The sequence below is a fragment of the Diceros bicornis genome, chromosome 15 (assembly GCF_020826845.1).
Source record: "Diceros bicornis minor isolate mBicDic1 chromosome 15, mDicBic1.mat.cur, whole genome shotgun sequence".
Taxonomy (NCBI): Eukaryota; Metazoa; Chordata; class Mammalia; order Perissodactyla; family Rhinocerotidae; genus Diceros; species Diceros bicornis.
In genome coordinates, this window is record NC_080754.1 from 35,882,107 (window position 1) to 35,898,595 (window position 16,489).

The 16,489-nt window shown below is 37.7% G+C and overlaps 1 protein-coding gene across 8 annotated transcripts in view; it reads right to left on the reverse strand.

Moving 5' to 3' along the window:
- The window catches only part of LPP (LIM domain containing preferred translocation partner in lipoma), a 646,929-nt gene that overhangs the window by 402,461 nt on the left and 227,979 nt on the right, over positions 1 to 16,489 (reverse strand). The gene's annotated exons all lie outside the window — the stretch shown is intronic.

Consider the following 16,489-nt stretch of genomic DNA (forward strand, 5'->3'; position numbering starts at 1 on the left):
AAGATTTCATTCTTCTTGGGTGGGCCCCGTGGCTTAGTGGTTAAGTGCGCGCACTCAGCTGCTGGGCGGCCCGGGTTCGGATCCCAGGCGCGCACCGCCACACCGCTTCTCCGGCCATGCTGAGGCCACGTTCCACGTACAGCAACTAGAAAGATGTGCAACTATGACGTACAACTATCTACTGGGGCTTTGGGGGAAAAATAAATAAATAAATAAAATTATTAAAAAAAAAAAAGATTTCATTCTTCCGTTACTTACAATGTTTAGTCTACCTGGAATGTCCTACCATCATCAACCTCTCCGTGTATGAATCTTTTCCTTCCCTCAAAGTCCAGCCCAAAAGCTTCTGCTAGTGTAGCCTTCAGTCTTGATCTTCCCAGTCAGATTAAATTATCCTTCTTCTGAGTTTTTATATTTTAATTCTACCCTAACTGTAATGTTTAACAAATCGCATCTTTTCTTGAATATAGTTGTGTACATGTCTTTACTCCTATACCAAACTGAGATATCTGAAGTGAAGAACTAGGATTCAATCTTTGGTATACATCTCTTCCTAACAGAGAGCCTTAAAGGAAGTAGGGAGTCTATCAATGGTCTTTTTCTAGAACTGAACCTTGGAAATAAACTGATTTGACTAGATAATTTCTGGGGCTCTTTCCAGCTGTAAATTCCAAGATGTTACAGTCAAAAGGAGTTTATGACATTATCTAATTCAATCCCATCATTAAGCAAGGATGTGTCCAAGTGAGAAAAGGATGTGTCCAAGTGGAAACAAGTCTCCTGAGTCCAGCCCAGTGCTTCTTGGCCACACTATGCCATCTCTCTAAACTGCTGACAGTCCAAGAGGAATTGCCTCAGGTTTATTTCCCTAAATTTCAAGCCAGGATCTTAGGATACATCTACTTGTCAGACGACAAGAAAACATTTAGCTTAAATAATCGTTACTCTGAACATCATAACGCTGGCCAAGGGCTTGTCACCATGGTTGAACTTGCTGCTTGGCATCATTTTAATAAAATTAAAATGGAGGGCAAATGCTGACCCTAGACTAGTGTTTTTCAAATTGTAGACAGCAATGCATTAGTGGGTCATAAAATCAATTTACTGGATCTTCAAAAGTATTTTTAAAAACGGAAATAGAATAGAAAACATCAACGTATATCATGTAAAGGAAGAGCATATCCTGCTAAAAGAAATTTTCTTTCATATCTTTATACATATATACATATGTGTGTGTATGTAGGGAATTATCAATGTAAAATTTATTTCTCATTGCCATTTGTGTCCTAAAAAGTTTGAAAGCCACTACTTTGGACCAAAGTCTATAGCAATAAACATTAATAGCTACAGAGCTGACTGCTTCACAGTTTACAAGCAGGGTGGGCAAAAGCAGGTCTTATAAAACTAATAATACCACCTCTAGACTTCCTTGGGAAAGCAATCCAGGTCTCAATTGGAAATATTGGGTGCAATGAAGTGATAACACCTCCCTCCCCCACATCCTCTCATGCTTTGGACTACCAAGATCCTGTTTTAGGACACAAGGATTCCTTGGTCCCTGCCCATCCTTCACCTCTTTCTCCTTCTTTCTGAGACAAGTTAAAAAAAACAAAAACAAACAAACAAAAAATCACCAAAAGAGAGAGGAAGGAAGGCAGAGAAAAGAAAGGTTTTGATTTTGGAGATTTTTATTTGCTTATTTCTGCCATTCTCCTCTCTTTCTTTTTCTTTTTTTTTTTTTTTGAAGGAGACCCAAACCAGCCTAGAGGAGCTGCCACATAGGAGTCAAGTCCCTGAGTCCTTTCAGCAGACTTTCAGAATATTTTTTCTTTCTAGTTCCCTGGCTGGATGGCCGGGTTGAAGTAATTTTCTCTTTCTCCTGGGGTTGGTTGCTAAGAGACACTCTATTACTTCTCTTTCTCTTATGACCCGATTACTGTGATCAGCAAAGACGGCGGGCAGACAACAACCTAACAGGGCCCATACAGGATCGCAGGGCCTGGTTACAAAACGATGGACTCTCTTAACCCTCTCACAGCCATCAGATCAAGATTTCCCAAGTTCTTTTTCACAAGGGTCTAAGGATTTACCCATCTTCCTTTAAATGGTGGTCATGATGGATCAATTGTAACCACCATTGAGCAGCCAATACTCATACTGAAATACATTTCAATAAAGGATTCATGTCACCTCTTCATTTTTAATATCATTTTTTTTCCACAGGTAAATAAATAGACCAAAAAATGTTCTGAGCTCATCTCCAGCCTGGGGCTGTAAGGAAACCCTTAAATAGCTTCTTAGCCAGAATCCTCCAGTCTACTCTCCTTCTTCTGGAGTACAAAGCCAAAGTCAAGGCCACACTTGGTTTCTCTCTCATCCTACACAGCTCTTGGCAGAACACCTTAAATGTCCTAGGTGTTCAATGAATGTTTGCTGAATGAATAAATGACTGAGTGTTCTGATTAAGCTCTTCTTCCCATCCCTTGAACTCCTTATCCACTCCCACACCCACACATTTCAGTAAAAGGAAAAAGAAATGGTTACAGATTCCTTTTTAAAGGCTGTGATGTCCTCAAAACAGACTAGAATTTAAAAAAAATAAGTCAATGTAAGAAAGTAACAAAGATTCTGGATCTTTATCCACTGTATCTTCCTAGTTTGTATTTCCCTTATATTACCTGGAAGATTCAGGTAGCCAACCAAACATTCATTCATGTATTTATTTCACTCTCCTCCCTACCGTGAGGTTAGCTTGGAACAACTTTTATTATTCTAACACTCTTCTTATCACAAGGCCAAGTTCACATATTGTCTATAGCATATAACCAAAGATATCATGGCCCCAGATTCCTCCCCTAATTGATATCTAAACTTTTATCATTAGAACTTCATGCTTCACTTAAGCACGCTTCACATACTTAACTTAAGCTTCACTTCACAGCTTAAGGCTCTGATTTCTATTAAAAATAGAAGTCCTTCTGGCAAGGTTCCACTTTGGCATACTCTCAAAGACCTAGACCTCTCTCTCTTCTTGATAGCTAGCTAGCTAGATAAATATGAATATACAGATATAGGTAGATATAGCTATACATCTGTATCTCAGTGTGAGCACATTTAACAAATATTTCTTTTATAGATTTTAGGAGTCAGCATACAAAATATAATACAGAGATCATGAAGTTTGGATTTAGAAATAGCTGGATTCAAGTCAAAGATTCATTACTTATTAGCCATGAGACATATAAATCTCTCTAAGCCTCAATTTCATTATTTGAACATTGGAAATATTAATACCAAATTTCAAATAATGCTGTAAAGATGATATATCAGATAGTAGGAACAAATAAAATGTTAGCTCCCTCATGAACTATGTGTAGTTAAGAACATGAATTTATATTTTGCTCCGATGTAGGGAAAAGAACGTTTGAGGATATTAGCCTAGAACAGAAGAGTTGAGAGGGCCTGGGCGCGGTAGAGGAACATGCTGAGAGCGTACAGAATGGAGAGTCTATGGCCCATTTCACAGCCTCACTAAATTTGTGATATTCCATGGGAAACATTTTACTTCACGCCTTTCAGGAGTAACCAATTTTATGCAATCTCTGTAGCTGAATCATACTTTCATACAATTTTAGAGCAGGAAGGAAGTGAAGAGATAATATTGTTCAATCTCATTGTTTTACAACTGGGGGAACCAACCCTGGGTGGTTTGGTGATGTACATAGGCCATAAGTGCACAGCAGAGAAGTGTCCTTTCCATTGGACCGCACTTCCCTCCAGTTAGCTCTCATCACATGGACCATGCAGTGGTCGCCTTCCTGATGGGCTGCCGCTTCCTATTCAGTGTAGGGAAGGAAAAACTACCTTTATTCTAGCAGGCCCTTTTCTTCTCTTTTTCAAGTGAGTATCCATGCCCAATTCTGAGACTGTATTCAGAACAAAGTCAAACCTTGTGACAGATCTTAGCTATTAACTTGGAATCATGGTTCTTTATACTCCGTCTGGGGAGAAAATAACAAGTGCTACTAGGGTTGGGTTTATTTCTGAAAACAAGATATTTGAAGGGCACTTCAATCATGGTGCCCAGATTCTAACTACAAGGCTTCTGCCCTGACATTCCCTCTGTGACTCTAGCTTTGTCCTTCCTCTACTTCCAGCAAAATGCCCAACTAATGCACGAGTCTATGACCGACAAGAGTCCTGGCAGCTGTTCTAGAGAAGGACAACTCCCTGGTAATCCCCAAAATGAGCACAGATCCTAAGATGTCTCTTTCCTCAACCTTGGACCGACACTGTTTTCCAGAATAAGAGGACGGAATTCCCAATGACAATTTCAGTCTAGAACTGACAGTATTTTCATACAGATTAATTTCTAGCTGAGCTATATCCAATATAGAGAAAACTGCATGAGATAAACTGCTTAGGAATGTTATAGATTCATCACTAGCAAAATAGGATGCCTCAAAAAGCCCTCTCTTTAAAGAGAACTATGGCTGTAGCTCTCTAAAACAAACTATTTGGAATCCGAGAAACTTGAGAGAAAAGAAAATTAACTATGACACGGTTCAATTAATTGAAAGAAAAATACCAGAACAAATAAAATCTATATACCCAAAAAAATATGTACATTGGGGTTGGGTGTGTGGGGTTGGTGAAGGGCTCAAAGTCATCAGTGATGGTGTAAAAGTGTTTTCAATTTTATTGAACTTGGCCTTATCCATGGGGCTTTGAATTATGCCTATACCTTCTCAAGTTGCCAAACAGAAAGATGTTAAGAAGCTATAGGAGAGGATCTTGCCAGCGCTTCCTCTCCAGATGTCTATGGGCATTGAATCATCTGCCTCTAACACTCTATGTGTTCTTTACATTCTACATAAACACATGGAAAAATAAATCACAAAGGTAAGTATAACTGTGGAATGACTGTTGCCATGTCATCACCTTAATTATGTAGGTTGAGTTTTAAGACTTTTGTTCACCTTTCCAACTAACCTATGCTTTAGGCACACTACAACCAAGTAGTGGTAGCATTTAACTGCAGGACCCAAATAATAAATCATTGGTATAGGCAGAGGGAAAGTAGTAGATTATTCTTCTTCCTTAAAAAAATAAACAAATAAATAAAAATTAAAGAGCTGTAAAACAACTTAAACCCATGAACAAGATAACCCAGGGAAAGCTGTTGCAAAAAACAATCGCATAGGTAATTCTGATGATTTTCTTAATAATCGTAGTTTTGCCTTTAATATTACTCATTCTAAACTCTAGCTTTTCCAACTTTTTTCCTCAAAATTTAGACTTGCTTGGGTTCCCAGAACTCCAACTTCAACTATAAATCCTATTTCTCCTAATCAAGCTACTGAATCTAATCACAGGAAAGGTCTAAATTCACCTGTTAACCTTCCTATCCTCTAAGACCCTGTATTCTTTTCCACATATAGGGAAAAAGTATTTTCAAAAATATACACATAATTAAAAAAAATAAGTTGACCATAATAATACCACATGGAATAGTCCTGTAAGTGAGCCTGACAAACTGTGCACAAATTGTAAAGGCAATTCTTGGTACTTGCACCTTTGTTTTGGAAAAGGAATTCTATTAGAGAATTCTCTCTTCACTCAATGGCATTATGTTCATTTCTGGGTCCTGACGAATGAGGCTTTCTAGGATAGGCTGGATAAAATAACTAAAAGTTTTAGAAACCTTGCAATGGAACTGTTCAGTTTGGAGGAGGGGAGGAGTGATGGGACGAAGGACATATCACTATGTTGTAAGGCTTGAAGCGCTTGTATAGGGAAGAGAACTTGTTCTTTGCAATCTGCAAGGGCAGAACTAGGACCAAAGCTATATTTGGGGAGCAGTAGGTTTCACCCAAATATGGGGAAATATCTTTTCATTCAAAAGGAACATGGAAAGAAAATTCACTCCCACCTCCACCATATATTCAAGGGAAAGCAAACCTAAGATTACCTAAGTGGATGTATGTGCCCCAGAGGCTTTCCTACTAAGTCATGCATCTGCCCAGACAGCTTGAGGGTTGTTATTTTGGTTTTGTTGTTGTTTGGATGCAGAAGCCTCAAATCTCTTTTTAAATTTGTGCCTTTTAAATCTTATGCTTTATTCCCTCTGCAAAAGGGAGCTTCTCCCACTATATTTTCTAAAGTATTGTTGCATTTAAAAGTATCATTTTTTATATTTAACTTGAACTGAGTCACCTTTCAAGAAACTTCATAATTATTATTTATTCAATAAATATTCACCGAATGCTTCCTCTGAGCCTCAAACACGTTAAGCAGCGTGAATTTAATGGTGACCAGCACAGAGTTCCTGCTCCTAAGGCCAAATCGTCTAGTTGACAAGGTAACTCCGATGTCACCTCACTAACTACCTGTTTTATTTGTTTGCCTGTTTGCTCTTCACCGTTCCTTTCCCAGAGATTAATAACTCAAAAGAGGTGAAGGGGGAGGTCCCATTTAATGATGACTGGATCATAATCAGGGAGATGTGATCAGATTTTTATAGCCTTTTTTTTCTTTTTGGAGGGCAGGTGGTTACAACTTTAAGTACTAACTCAACTCCATGGCTACATATTACAAATTTTTAAGACTAAGAGATATGCTCACATTTTATAAAGGCAGATTTCAAATCAAAATAAAGACAAACTTTCAAAAAAATCAGAGCTGTCCGAAGACAGACAGGGCAGTTTCAGTTTCCTGCACCAGAAATATTCAAGAGAAACACCTTAGCAGAGATGGTAGGAACTCAAGTATCAGATGAGAGATTGGCCTACCCTAGTACTTCTAAAACTTGGGACTGACTTTTTTTTTTTTTAAAGGTGCCTATTCCAGACCAATTATATTACAATACCCGAGGGTGAGACCCAAGTCTTGGTATTTTTTGAAGCTTCCAGGTGATTCTTATGTGTCATAAGGGTAGAGAACCACTGAGAGATATTTAAAGCCCTGTGCAACACAGCATTGGCTGTATTCTAGAAAGTTTGAAGATGTTGATCCTCAAAGTTAAAGGAAAATATGGTAAGGGACATTGGCATAGCCTTTTCCACTTTAGCCAGGTCAACAAGGAGACAAACAAATGAGCAACAACACCGGTTGTAATAAACAAGTCCAAGTTCTAAGATGTGCTCACAAGAAAGAAAGGCCAGCACTATCAACAATACATCACATGCAGACAGAGAAAAGGAGACACACACAGTCTGAGATTCCAGAGATCATTACTCTACCTGGTTCTGCAGGCAATAACTGTATTGAGTAAGATATGCATTTTTGGTTGGTAGGAGTTCTTATCCTTTTTCTTTCCTTTATTTATTTTTTTTAACCAGAAAATTCCTTAGTCACGATCTCACCTCTTCCAAAGCTGCATTTAGGTTAATGAGATGTTTGCAAAATTCACTGGAATTTTGGGAAGACTGGCAGGAGAGACAGCTTAGTAAAATTATTATATCAAACGTAAAGCTGCGGCTTTGGGTATAGAACACAGTTCTACTAAAGGCATAAAAGCAAAACGCAGGCATATAAACTAGACTCAAGGTCCCCACTGAATGTCTACGATTTCCAAGCACCACAATATGTTAACACTAGAAAGCAGCCTATTTTTAGTACTTGAAGTTGTTTTTGAAAATCACCATGCCGTTGAACCTTGTTTTTTTTTCCTACTACATCTTTTCCATTCCTTCACAATTATTGATGATTATTGACCAAGATACCCCACGGCAAAAGGGAACAGTGCTAATAAGGTTGGCAGAACCTGGGAAGGGAAAGGTCCACCTCCGCCCTTCAGTGGCTCAGAGGAAGAGAAAGGTAAATGCGGAATAGAAAGGTGAACGCATTGGTCAAGGCCAGAGCGAAAGCTGGCATTGGCCCCAAGAGAAAAATGCAGAAGTTCTAACTCTCAGTCCTTATTGCAAACCACCAGCCATTCTCACTTCCCCTGCCAACAGAGCTGACTTTTGCCAGGGAGGGAAGAACTAGTTTCACAAACAATTATCACAACAAGAAACGAGGGTGGAGTACTAAGGGATCATAACCATGGTGAGTTGCTTTTTGACTATAAGATCACTGTCGGGCTTTAAAAAGAAATTTATTTGTTCCTTCAACATTTTACTGGACCAGTTTATAATAAAATCAAGTCAGTAATTGTTTGCTGTACCGATGTAGTCTGCTCAGGAGTACAAAAAGCTTCAGAGGATGGAGAGAGGCGAATGTGACCCGAACAGTTAAGCTGCAAAGTAGAAAAGCTGCCAGAAGAGCCACAAATGAGCCAGGGCAGAAAAGCAAAAGGGGATTTTCTACAGCCATTAATTGCCATATTACCATTATTATCATTATATAACACAGTAGCATATGGGGAGCATTAAAGGCTGTACTTTCCAAAGACACTCTGGCCAACTGGGTGAAGCAATGGCCTCCTTGAATCAAAACCTATTGCTCCTTGAGGCTTGCAAAGCTGCCTTGATTAAACACAGCGGCAGGCTCCAGTTGAAGGGACGATTCTTCTTTTTCGAAGGGAGGTGGAATAGAGTAATTGCCAGATGTTTGCAATTTTAGCTATAAAAAGATGGCTGCTTTCCATTCCTAAGTACATTGAATCTTTTTTTTCTTTCTACCCAAGCTATTGTGGTTCACTAAAATAGGCCACTGCACTGATGAATCACCATTCAAAACTGCAATAATGGAAGCAGAACAAATATGACATTTTAAATTCACATATAAGAGAAATAAGTAAAAATGTATGGGTAATAATTATATGCTAAGAAACAGAAAGCATATTGCAGTATAAAGAACTCAAGAATTTCCTCTTGACTACCTCTACCTGCAGGACCAGGTACAAGTAAGTTGCATCACCAAACCTCCATCTTCTCAACTATCAAATGGGGATGAGCAGCCCTCTGTAGCCTCCCTTTCAGAAGAAAGAACCCATGCCTTGTCCATCTCCGTGCCTCGTCTTGCACATACACTGCCCAGAGGAGATGTGCAACTATATATGAAAGAGTATTGAAATCACATATCATATATGTGTATATATACTACATATTATATTGTATATACATTATATTTTCTAATATAATTATTAGAACCCCCACCACCATCACCACCAAATACTCAGTGCTCTCTTCAGACATTGCCTCCTAAATTTGTTGAGAGGAAAATGAAAACCTGGCTTTTATTTAAGCAGCATCAACATAACTGACTTGGGAGACTGCTGACCTCTTAGGCAGGGAACGTTATCTTTCTTAATGAGTGACTTAGGCATCTCTTTGAGGGTTTGATGACATATGGACCCTTTCCCTGAAAAAGACATACACATGGACCAAGTTTAAACACAACTGCAGGAGACTGGCTAAATTCCAAGTAAACCCCAGAGATGAAGAGAATCCAAGATAAAATTCCCAGCTAAATTAATTAACTATTTTTCTGTGATGATATAATTAATAACATCTCTAAAATCTCTCCGCCTCATTTGATATTTTAGAAAACAAAAGATTTTAAAAATTAATAAAAATCACTAGTTTATACAGTTTGCTTTATACAATGTTCACTTACATTGTTTTCTGTAATAATAGTTCAATAGTAAAAATGCTCCTTCTTAAAAAGATACTATAAAATATGAATCTTACTTTTATTCCACACTGACATAGTTCAAATAAAGTCGCTCTCTGAGAAAGGTGTTAGCAAATTCAAAAAAGGACATATCAACACATCACAATTCTAGCAGGGACAAAGGTAAGACAAGCCAATGCTAAAATACCAATTAGCAAAACATCATCATAGAAGAAAAAAGGATAAAACTAAGGTTATTTTAAAAAATGGCCAGTATGTTATATTTAGAAAACTATGATTAAAAATCTATAGATGAAAAAACTATAGATTATAACTCCCAGAGCTCATGTTCACACGTTAATTATAATTATTATAATAATAATAGCGACAATAATGACAGTAGCTTCCATTGACTTAGCTATTATTTGGTGCCGGATACTGTGCCAATTTATTTACACAATTTTGAAAACAACTCTTTGAGATACATATATCTCTATTTTAAGGTAAGAACAAACTGAGAGAGCTTAAGTATCTACTTAACCTAGTTAGCCCAAGTTCCTGGAGAAGGGGTAAAAATTAAATCTTGGACCCAGATCTATCTTACGCTGGAGTCTACGTACTTACCCACTGCCTCCCTGCGAGTCTTCCTTCTTTCATCCATCCAGTCCTGTCCTGACCCCAAGTTAACTCTTCCTTCTGAGTCCTCTGAGAAGTTAACCATAGAGCCACTTTAAAAATAGAATTTACAGGGGCCGGCCTGGTGGCGCAAGCGGTTAAGTGCGCACGCTCCGCTGCGGCGGCCCGGTGTTCACCGGTTCGGATCCCGGGCGCACACCGACACACCACTTGTCAAGCCATGCTGTGGCAGCGTCCCATATAAAGTAGAGGAAGCTGGGCCCAGGGTCAGTCTTCCTCGGCAAAAACAGGAGGATTGGCAGGTGTTAGCTCAGGGCCGATCTTCCTCACTAAATAAATAAATAAATAAAATAAAAATAGAATTTACAGCTTTATATTGTTAGCTAACTGGTCATTTTCATATGTCAAGTTTCTAATGAAAATATAAACTGCTTAAGGACTAGGATGTGTTTTTACTCTTTCCCATCTATGATAGAGCCCTGTTCAATGGTATGAAGTGGATCTGAATTGGCCCCAGTAGAGGAACTGAAGTAAATGCAGAGGGTGAGACATGAAAAAGCAAAATCCATCTGCTGGGGACCACATTGGGTGGGCATGTATGACACTTCGAGGTCACCTCAAATGGTGATATTTCTAGATACACATCATTTAACTTGGAAATTTCTTTCCCAGTAAATAATCTTTTCAAGGAAGTACTTAATAAAACCCAAGTCATTATAACATATACGAACAGATCAATAACAAAAATACCAGCAAATTTAAATGTCATTTTAATTTCATTTTAATGTCAATAAAACTACCAATGATATCTAACAAGTTTAAACAAGATGACATAATTCATCTGAATTAATGGATATTTCAAATGGTTATTCCAAAGGTTTTCTGAAGTAATGTCTTCTCGGTAATGACTTCTAGAGATTACTTTGGCTGTTTTATACTTTCGTACATCATCTCATACACATCCATGCACAGGTGATTCTAAATAACTGTCACATGTTATTTGGATGAATTCCATTTTCCAAGAGCTCTAAATGGTAATGACTGAGAAAAGTAACACTGAAAATGTTTTCTTCTTTTAATAAAAAATAATAATAGCATTAACATGAGAGGCAGTGTAGTGCTGAGGAAAAGGTCTAGACTTGAAGTTAGGAGCCAAGGGTTCACGTCCCAGCTTTGCCCCATACTGGTTGTTTCACTTTGCTTTACGTTCTCTTCAGACCGAAGGTGATGATCTTTAACAGAGTAGCTGAAAAGATTAAGTTAACAGTAAAGCTGAATGGACTTAGATAAACTAATAAATCCACTAAAAAGTTTTTCACATCCTTACTACAATGTTCTGCCAGAGAAATTGTTTTAGTAATATTATTATTACTAAATTGTTTTAGTAAATTTTACTAAATTATTATTTAGTAAATTATTATTTAGTAAATATTACTAAATTATTATTACTAAATACTGTATTATTATACAGTGGTTATTCTATATTACCAATACTTTACTTAAGGAAAAATACTAAAATTTGGTCAAATGTGGTCTTCACATGTATAAGACCCAGTGTGGGTCCTCTGAATCTCAGATTTTTCATTTATCTCTAGGAACCACAATGATGTAGGAACCATAATAATGTTACAGGGCATTGTGGTGATTACATTAGATATTATGTGGGAAAGTGCTTCAAAATCTATTCTCATACAAATACACACATCTTTAAAGTTGCAAGTTGTAATAAATATTTCATAATAAAGTCCTCCTTTCATTGCTTCCTGTTTTCTCAGGATCATCCCAAAGTGGAGATAAGTAAGAGAGCAAAATAGAACAACAACAAAAATTTCTAGTTGGCTCACATCTCACATTCTTAAGGGTGTGTGCTTGAATAGGTAAAAAGGCTGCGTTGACCTAGTTTTGGAAGAATTGCTTTTTTCTCCTTCTTTTTTGTCTCAGCATCTGTATATACAGAAACATTTCATTCTCAAGCATGATAGATGCTTGGAGAGAAAGGGCATGACCCTTCTGGCCAGGACCACCAGGAAGGTGCTTCTTGCCCATGATGTGATAAGATTGGCATGTTCTTGCTTCTAGGTGCTTCATCCCTGTAGCTACCCAAATTCCTGAAGCTATTCCCAGAGGTATGTTTCAGAGCTTACTAGATTTTTGAGTCTACTCATAGTGAAGTTTGGTCATAGTGCAAAGCTACTCCCAGGAGGCCAGATGCACCACATCAGGACATCAGCAAAGATCCGCCAAAATTACAAGGCGCCTTTCTCTGCTTTTGCACATGCTATTCCCTTTGCCTGGCATGTTATGCTGTCCACTGCACTCTTCTGCCTGGCTAACAACTAACTCCAAGACTCAGCTCAGATGTCCCCTCCTCTGTGAAGCTTTCCCCAATTCCTCCTTCAACACATCCTGTATATTCTTTTATGGCACTGAATTTACAGAATGCAATTTTATGGGTATATAGTGGCTATTATATGTCCATCTTGACTAGAAGACCATCTATTCTGTTTGAAAACAGCAACATACAGAACAATGTAAAGAATGGATAATAAGAGAGAATGCTGGAAGGTCAAAGTACTCGGAGGCTCGAGGAGTCACATCTCAGGGACCTGTACTCCTATGTCCCTGGTGCTATCCTCAGCGTTGAGTCTCTGGCTACAGTAAATTTAAGGAAGGATGATAAAAATACAGTACCATGATCTTTTTTTCTTTTACAGCTCCTAGGGTCAATCATTGTTGCAGGGTATGATTTCTTCATATAGTATATTTGCCCAAAGGCTCAGGTGTCGGATTTATTTTTATAATACCCATAATGAATCCATTTATAGATGATTTGCACAGACCTGTCATGACCCAAAATCACCTGAGATTTCAGGCATCACTACCTGAAGTTACACAATTGCCAGTGCTCTATAATGCAGAAGCTTGAGCACCACAGAGCCATTCTAGAAGAATCCATTTCTTTTTTTTCTTTTCTTTTTACATCTTCTTCTGTATTTGGATCCCCATTAAAATTCCTTAGGACAACATACATGGGAAACTGGTGTTTATGATGAAAGCACAGAAGGAAAAGCATGGCAACATGAAGGATGATTCGAGTCCCAGAATCTCTACATTGTTCATGTGATAAAAGACGTGTAAGACTTCAAAAGCCACTGTCATTAACTAAAGAGAGAGTGTGTATCCACAGATTCTGGAAAAGTTTCAAAGCGCATTAAAACATTGGCCCCTGGAGTAACTGAAATAAATGAATGGCTCCCAAACTCGGGTTGAACATCAGTCAGAACTATCTGGGAAGTTATGTTTTATTTTTTTTTGTTTTTAATGCAGATTCCTGGGGCCCATGCCTGAGATTCTGATTCTGTAGGATTGACATGAGCCCCAGGGACTGTGTTTTTTCTTTTTGTAAAATGTTCCCCAAGTCTTTCTGATGACTGGCCAGCTTTGAAAACCACTGATTTAAACCATACATTGTAATGGTGATCTTCAAAGTGTGGTGCAGGCAATTCAGCATGTGTGCAAGATGGCACCTTGAAAAGGAAAAGAAAACATTATAAAATCTATATGGATGTATTTATCTTGCTATTATTAACTATTTATCTTAAATATAGACTCACAGACAGTTATAAAAATAGTATAAAAGACTCCCATGTACCACTCACCCCGCTTCTCCCAATGGTAACATCTGATACAGATATAAGACAAATCACAGCTAGGAACCTGACATTGTTGCATTACTGTTAACTAGCACTTATTCAGTTTTCACAATTTTATAACCTGCAGTCATTTGTTTGTGTATATTTCTATGCAATTTTACCCTATGTATAGATTCATGTAACCACCACCATGACCGAGATACAGAACTGTTCCACCAACACAAAAAGACTCTCTGCTGCTTTTTCTTGGTATGAACACCCATTCCCTGCCCCACTCCATCCCCCATTCCTGTCCCCTAGCAACCACCGATCTGCTCTCCATCTCTCAAGTTTTGTCATCTCAAGAACGTCTTACAAATAGAATCACACAGTATATGTAACCTTTCAAGACTGACTATTTCTTTGTTCATTAACCATAACGCCCTTGAGGTCAATCCAGGCTCTTGCATATATCACTAGTTCATTCCTTTTTACTAATGAATAGGATTATTCTGCTGCATGTTTTAAACCAGAGGCTGTTTAAACATTGACCCACTGAAGAACATTTGGGTTGTTTCCACCATTTTGTCATTATGAAAAAAGTTGCTATGAACATTCATGTACAGGTTTTTTGTATGAACGTAACTTTTCATGTCTCTGGATTAAATGCCCAAGGGTACAACTTCTGAATCATGTGGCTAGTACATGTTTACTTTGGTGAAAAACCGCCAAAGAGTTTTCCAGAGTGGTTATACCATCTCACACATTCCTACCAGCAGGGTACGAGAGACCCAGTTTCTCCACATCCTGGCTGGCATATGATATGATTTTTTATTTTAGCTGTTCTAATAGGAGTGTGATGATACTTTACTGTGGTTCTATATTTATTTTTATTCTCAAAAAAGAAATTAAGCTTTGTTCAGATTTAATATATGGAGTGAAAATAGTATTACACATTTATATAATTTAAAAATAAAGAAGATTAAAGAGCACCTCACCACACAACTTTGTATTATTCACAGTTTTGGAAGTCAGACAAGTATGAGGGATCTACCACCTTATTAAGGAATTCACTTCAGCAGTTAATTAAGCTGACAGGTTACAAAATAACAGAAATTTTGTCAACAATATATGAACTTCTTTTGTTCTAAAACATCTAGTCCACTCTGTCCATATGTATTAATTCTATCACTGTAGCTTCTACAGAAGTCACCCAAAACACATCGGTGACACAGAACTGTGGGAACCATGGAAGGAATCCACAGGATCAAGGCTCAGCTTTACCACTTACTGTTCCGTAATATTGAACGAGCCACCTGACCTTTTCGAGCCTCTAAAACCGGGTATAATAATCCCTGCCTGTATCCAACAATTTTGATTTGTTATTTACAGCATTCCTAGGGTAAAGACCTAATACCTCATAGAAATGTATTAGAGAACTAACTGTCCTCATCTAGGAAATGAAGGGGTTGTATTAGATAATTTTTAAGATTCACTCCGGTTCTGGAATTTTATAGTTTATATAATATTGAAGCACTGTGATTCCTACCACTGTTATTAGAATAATGTTAATCAGTATTTAACGAATATATTTATTAGTAATAATTATATTTATATTACCACACATTCATTATACAGACATATAGTACTAGTATTATAATTTAGAATAAGTGATAGTATACATTAGATTATGAAATGCATTTATTAAAATAAACACTATTTTATAATTTTATCAATATTACTTATTATTAATAAAAACAATTAGTTCTTTTTATTATAGCAAGAAGTACATTCCACGAGGGCAGGGATTGATCTCTGTTTTGCTCATTGCCATTACTTCAACCCCTAGAAGAGTGCTGGTACAAGATATGTTTTAAGTAAATGATTGTTGAATAAGTATGCAATAGTAATTCCTTAGAAGTGTAAGATATTTTATGCTTTAAAAAACATTTTCACACTCATCATTATATTTGATCCTCGAAACAATCTTGTAAGATAATTAATATTACCAGCCAATCTTGTAAATTAAGGAAACATGGAATAGAAAGTTGTCACATCCAAACTCAAATGTGAAACTGAGGCTTGTTTGTAAATGCCCTGACCGCCAAGTCAGCACCGAATCTTGGCTCTTCTGAGTGTCAACAAGGCCTAAGAAAATTTGGTAAGATCTGATGCCACCCAAAGAATTACAAGTTCTTTTCTCTTCAGGAAGATGCAATGTAAAGACCAAATTAATACAATTATTATCTGACTCTTTAATGAATGAACAGCTTGTCCTTCTCGCCCCACCCCCCCAAGGTTCTGAACAGTAAAACTCACGTACTGCACTCCACAGTGATAGACGGGGCTCAAGATGCTTGCCCTGAACCAGAAAAGGGGCATGCCAGTCAAACCCAAGTCTCAGTGAATTTGCGACGGTCCTCAGGAGAGACCATGCATAACTATAACAAACACTGAGTTGCAATTGCTCTTCTGTGATTGCTGGCAACTTCACAGGACTGTCAGGACTACACAATAGAAGATATTTCCCATTTGTACCTCCAAAGTCACAGGCCCGATTCACCCTTCACGGCAGGGAATAGAGACTACAGGACCCCAGAGACAGGAGAGCACACTGCTAGTCTAAATATATAGATATCATTGTTCAGAGTTTGCAATCAGTC